The following is a 6,885-nucleotide window of genomic DNA, read 5'->3' on the forward strand; positions in this document are numbered from 1 at the left end:
ACAAAGACACATACAGGGACAACACTGTCAGATATTACATTGAGTGGGCCTGTGGCAAAATATGAAGAAAAATACTCGTACTCAGATCCACACCTGCCCTGTGGGAAGAACACAGGTGGGGTTCAAATGCTTTGACAAGCTTTCTACACCCGTTGTGCTCAGTCACCATATTGACCTCAAAAGGTCTCAATCACATCATTCTTCTCCCCTGATGGAAAAAAAATGTGATATCACAGATGTCACCAATTACAAGCAAAATGTTGTGTATTACAAATGTATTATTATCACGTAATTGTAAGTTTGTATGCGGTCTTATCATCACATCCTAAAATAAGAGCTTGGTCCACCTGGTTGGTTTCATGCAGGGCTCTTTAACACCTCAGCATAGATCAGGCCTGTTGTTCTTTTGAACACTTCACCTTTTAAAACACCGCAAATTATAAGAAATTAGAACACAGGGGTCGCTTTGTTTACTGATATTCAGGTAGTTAATATTTATTACTGTGTCTACACCTTATTAGGAGAATACAATACAATCTTATATACACAGCAGCGTCTATGTATATATATGGGGCAGAGAGAAGAGAAGGGGGCTCAACACACATCCTTGGGGAGCCCCGTGTTCAGTGTTCTTGTGCTGGACGTGTTGCTGCCGACCCGTACTGGCTGCTGTCTTCCTCTCAGGAAATCCAGCAGCCAGTTACACAGTGAGGTGCTGATCTCCAGCAGATCCAGTTTGTGAATGAGTTGCCTCGGGAAAGATGGCGTTGAACGCTGAACTGAAGTCTATGAACAGCATTGTAACGTATGAGTGTCCAGATGTGTGAGGGCTGAGTGCAGAGCAGTTGAAATTGTATCATTGTCGTTGAAGCAGGAGCGACACGACCTCTTCGGTACAGGAATGATGATGGAAACTTTGAGGCTTGTGGGAACGACAGCCTGACTCAGTGATGTGTTAAAGATTTCTGTGAAGTAAGATTGGACTAAAATTTTTCCAACCAACATTCATCAGTCGTATAAATGAGATGTGATATTCGCACAGGTCACTTTTTGATGGGCGGAGCAATGTAATCATGCACAGACTGATTTGCTCGTTTAGAATTTATACATTTTGTTTTTAACTTCTTTTGTTGTTTGTTTCACTGCTAATATAGCTACTGTTTGGAGTATTTATGTATTTATTCATGTGAGATGTGTCACATCGCACAAAATACTTTGTTTTTGTTTAATTTTGTATTCGTTATTTGGTCCAGAAAAGAAGTTTCTCTGTGTTTCCCCACTATGGTGTTTTACATTTAAATAAAATGTTTTGGGGGGTTTTTCTGAGCGTAGACTACTGCCTATGCACTTGTGCCTTAATTAAAAAACACATATTTGATGGAAGTTGAATCTCTGAAGGCACACAGGTGTTTGTGCCAAGCAGGAGCTATCTTTAAAACACTTGTTGGTAAAAATAAATCCATGTAGCGTGACTGGACCTTCATATGCTCTACCTAATCTCCCCTCATGTCTTTTTTCTTTGTTTTTTATAAACCAATGTTACACTACAGTGCTGTTGATCCATATCGATCCCCTCCCTGCTCAGCATGACCACCATCACAGTAATAAAATGTGTGTTCCTGTGGGTCACTTTGGGTTGATAAATATTTTGGAAATTGGAACTAACACCACGGTAATCCTGGCTAATGCATACTGGGAGGAGAGTACAGTAGGGTAGAGTGTGTGTGCGGGAGCATCATCATCATCACAGTGGAGCTTCATCACAGCTCAATCTGTAGGAGTTGTGAGGGACTGTGAGTGTTCAGAGAATGGGGAATGGCACTGCCTCTGTAATCTGAGGTTTGTCTTTGACAGTAATAGCTAATCTTTCTGGAGGGTATGTGCCAGTAACATGGTGAAAAGGCAAATAAAGGCACAAGAGAATCAGTGTAATCTATCAAAGGTGGACAAGAGGACAGATGATGATGCACATTCACCGCGTCATTAGTTGGGAATCTAGTCAGTCCGGTCCCACCAGGTTCCTGAGAGACTGAGCTCAGTACTGCTGGTTTTCATGTGTACATGTTTTCAGATCCATTGCAGCTGTTTATGTTTTTAAACCCATTTTTGCACAGAGAGACATTTTTTATGTGTATTCATAGCAATGTTGAATATTCTTACACAGTAAAAAAACAAAACAATAATTACATGTAAAATAATTACAGCATAAAGACGGTTTGTTTTCAGGTTATTTAAAAGAGGTAGTAGTTTATTTTATTGCAACCTGGAATTGATTGCAGTTTACTTTTATTTAATTGTTCACAAAAGGTTTGAGGGTGAAATAAACTGCAGTGGAGTTTGATAACAAAATACGGGTGTGTGTGGTTGGAGGAGGTGTTTGTGCTGGGAGGGCGCAAAGATTTTATTGTAAAAACAAAGGAGGGGCTAGCAAAAAAAGTTTGGGAATCACTGCTTAAATCAGCATTATTAACAAACTTACTCATGGACAAATAAATAAATAAATCACTCTTTTAAAAGCGATCAGTGAAACGCTTGGCCTCTGGTTGTTGGTCGATAAATTGGTGCAGTTGCCCAACTTTACTGTGAAGACATCTGTGAGTTCATTCAGAGCTGTACGTTTTAATTTTTCAGAAATCCCTCAATCAGAACATGGTTTATATTATTTAATCTTAAAACTCTGGAGATTTCCCACAAACTACTAGAGGGAGCCCACAAACCACCAGTGGTACGCGGACCACAGTTTGAGAAGCACTGTTATATTTTAAACAGAAAATGAAGAAAAACACTTCAATTAAACAGATGGTAAACATGTTACTACAAAGATGTTCACGTGTTATTAAATATGACAAAATAACGTGAAAAACTGATAAATTTGAACGCAGCATTTTGAATGACACACATAAAGAGAACAGAGAGGCTCTGCTTTGTGCTTATATTCTCCTCCTGTGTGTTTGTGTGTGCAGAGTTTCTACCAGAGCCAAATGTCATCGACTCCTCACTGAAGTCGTCCACCAGTCCAACCACTGGAATCCAGCTGCTGCTCTCTAACTGGTCCACACAGCAGCTCAGACCTGACACATTCACTGTAAACACACTGGTTTATATTCTGTTTGTTCTCCTCATGAAGGAAACCTCTGAAGATGTGAAATGTGAGTGTGTGTCTGCGCCTCACTGGTTGTTTCTGTCTGATGGAAACATGAATTCTTGTGGCTAACAAACACACCTGTCTGAGATAACAAAGAACAAACATGAGTCGACTTCAGCCACAAAGTAAAAGCTGCAGGAACGTTTGGTCAGGTTTTGTCTCACGAGTCATAAAGAGAACATCTGTAACATCTGTTACTCTGACGATCGTTGTCAGAAAGGGAATCAGTCAATAACTGTGATGGCTGCAGTTACAGCCACACAGTGGTAATATCCACCAAATTTTAGTCTAAAGGCTTACACAAGACTAAACTCGAATTTTTGTTTCTTTAAAGGTCCTGCATCAGTGTTTCCCAAACACGACATGTTTAACATTAAAAAACACCACCAAACCAAAAAGTCACAATAAGTGTATTGATCATTTTTCCCCGTGCACCAGGCATTGGCTCAGTTTTTCCTCAGTATACCTTTTTTGCTTTCTTCTGACCACTAATCCTGCTAGGGCCTGGGTCAGACTGACTACTTTTTCTTTTCAGATACTCATCTATTGCTATTACACACCACGTTGTCTCACTCACAGCATGACTTTTATGTAGCAGATGTGTTACTCACCCCGACTCCTTAGAGTCCTAATCAGGTGGAACCAGAGAGTCTTCATAGGGGAATGAATCACTGTGATGTCACAGCTGTCTGTGTCACTGTGCGATACGATGATTTAAAATCTGAATATTAACACATCGATTGTGTAAATGTAAACAGTGTACAGATATAAATATTTATAGATGATTTGTCACATGGATTCATATCTTATGAATTTATATTTATCACTTATTTTAACAGGTACAGATGTGGTTTGTAAAATGATGGAGATTCTTTTACTCTATTAATAAACTGCCTTCATCTACAGTGTGTAGGGTTTTTCTTTCTGAGTGAAATGGTCTTCAACAGACGGTCACGTGTATATGTTAGAGCGCCCTCCAGTGGAGTTAGACTGTGCTTCTGTTTCTCTGTGGCCCACTGCGCATGCTCATCAGGATGTTCCTCACATACAAACAACGTGTGTGTCTCTGAGCAGCTTTTACCAACCACCGTGGAAACTCATGAGACTGTAATAAGTGTATTGATGCTTATTGCAGCTCTGTCACCAGTCAGGGCTGCAGGGAGGTTGTATTCAAAGGAAGTGACCACTGCTACCAGAAATATGACAGTGTGACAGGTATCAGGTGTGACGTCACCTGAAAGGAGGTTATACTTGATGGTGGTATTTATTTATTTATTTTTGTCAAGCTTGATTCTTTAATGAGAAACTGATTTGCTGCTGTGCCAAGATTAAACCATGGCATCGTGCTGCCATCTACTGACATTAAAGTGTAACAACACTCTCTGAGTCTACTGTGCACCCATGAAAGTTTACTGTTTATACTTTGTGAATGTGCAGCAGCTGTTTAGTGTCTGATGTGGAGGAAACTTCACACTAACACATGTAAACTTTACAAAATGTCTTCTGTAAATACTTTTTATGATATAAAAACAAATGTGTTCACAGTTTTTATTTAATTTCAGTAATATAGACTCGCTGGCCACTTTATTAGGTACACATTTTTCGCCGTCAGAGCTGCTTTAATGTTTTACAGCAGAGATTCAAACATTCAAACGTGCTGGAAACATTCCTCTGATGTTCTGGTTCATGTGGACGTGAGAGCGTCACACAGCTGCTGCAGATTTCTCAGCTCCATGATGTAACTCTCCTGCTTCACCATGTCTCAAAGTTGCCTAGTTTGTACTAAGAAGCCCAAAATGTGCCAAATAAATGTGCTTTCACCAAATTCTTGTAATTCTCCTCTTACCTCTGAAATCGAAGAGTCACTTTCTCCCAGAGAACTGCTGCTCACTGGATATTTCCTCTTTTTCACTCTCTGTGAACTCCAGAGGTGGCTGTGTGGGAAAATCCCAGCAGATCAGCAGTTTGTGAAACACTCAGACCAGCCTGTCTGCCAACAACAACCAACGTTTAGATTCATTTAAATCACTTTTACGGTCTGTGTTCTTTTTCTGAATGACTTTTGGTTGTGAATAAATTAATTTGAAAACATTTAACTTTATAAATTTAGGAAATGATGGTGATACAAATGTCAAAATTCATATCTTCGTTTTCCTCCATTGACAGATCCAAGCAGTTTTGGCTCCAGACAGGTGAAGAAACTTTCCACTATTTGGAGTCACGATGGAGTAATGTCTTACCCACCAGGGTAGTGAGTCGGTCATGTGACTTAAAGCGATGGCTAGAGCGGAGAGCAATACCGTGAACGGGAAAAGTTCAAATCCCAATAAATAAAGTATGAAAAGCACAGACAGTGACAGCAGTCACACTTTTAATTGTTTTGAACACTTCAGCTCTTTGCGTGCTACAACTCTGCTCTCCTTCACCAACAACAACACGAGCAGTGGTGGCCCACAGGCCGGTCGCCCCCTTCTGGTAACAGAGCTCACTGCAGGCAGACGAACAGACCCTGGACTCACACTGTCCTTGGTGCTGAAACACCTGAGTCATCAGAGTGCAGATGGCCTTGACTGTAAGTTCCTCACTCACCCCTCAGTGCTCTGTGGAAGAGGTCAGCATTCAGCTGCTGGAGCCTACAAATATGTACAGTACACACTTTAAATAGAAATAAGTCCTGTTTCACTTCCATCAGTCATAAAATCATTGAACTATCCACACTGGTGTCTATATCACAGCCAAATGTGGGCCACAAAAAATGCCTGTGTGGATGGTTTATAAACACTTCAGGTCAGTAGCACTTTTATGAATATATTTACTTAGAAAATTGGTAACATGTTTAATGCTTATTTTACCCGCTGTACATAACCAACACATTTTACCTCTCAGCAGTGACCCTGTGCTATCAGAACACTTGATTATTATTCTTTATACTGAGGAGATGATCGTGATTCTCTCACTGAATCATTCTCTCACTGATAAATTCAAAAACTGCGAAAAAGCAGTGAGAAATGCACAGGAGGAGTCAACAGTGCTGATCAGCCAATCACAGTACTGTAGTTGGAGGCTGTGTCAACTCGATGTGTAGTTACATCAGATTATGTGTAAGGTCCCAGCATAGATTTCCCACTGAAGCATAAACTGGGAATGAGAAGTGAACCATCTTAATATTGCAGTAAAACCAGAGTTAATCCTGTAGTGACTTGGATGAGACTAAATCCTGCTCCACAGTGCAGACCTCTGATCACTGATGATGGAGGAGAAGAAAAACAAATCAGGCTGAATGTAAAACATTTGCTCTGCAGGACTGAGGACTGTTATCACCACTGGGTGATGGCACTGGTGCCTCAAAGCAACAAGGTCCTGGGTTTGAATCCAGCACGAATTTTACCCAAAACACAACATGTTTGTCATGTATATATGTTACTGGGCAAGTTAAAAAATTGTGTTTTGTGATTTTTTTGCAATGTACTTGTTGTATAAATGCCTCAAGTCTTAGTATATCACTCAAAACTTTATTTACATAGCACTTCTCACACAGTAAGGAAGCCACTCAAAATGATGTTAAATTAAAAGCAGAAAAAATACACATACATCAACTTCATTACATCCTCTCATCACTCCTTCATCCCCACTCCCACACCCAGACATCAGACACTCATCATACAGAAACACTGGAGATTAAAAAGAAATGATAAATAACATAACAAGGCTACTAAGAATACATGAAATATAACGAAAAG

The sequence above is a fragment of the Oreochromis aureus genome, linkage group 3 (assembly GCF_013358895.1).
Source record: "Oreochromis aureus strain Israel breed Guangdong linkage group 3, ZZ_aureus, whole genome shotgun sequence".
NCBI classification, from domain to species: Eukaryota; Metazoa; Chordata; class Actinopteri; order Cichliformes; family Cichlidae; genus Oreochromis; species Oreochromis aureus.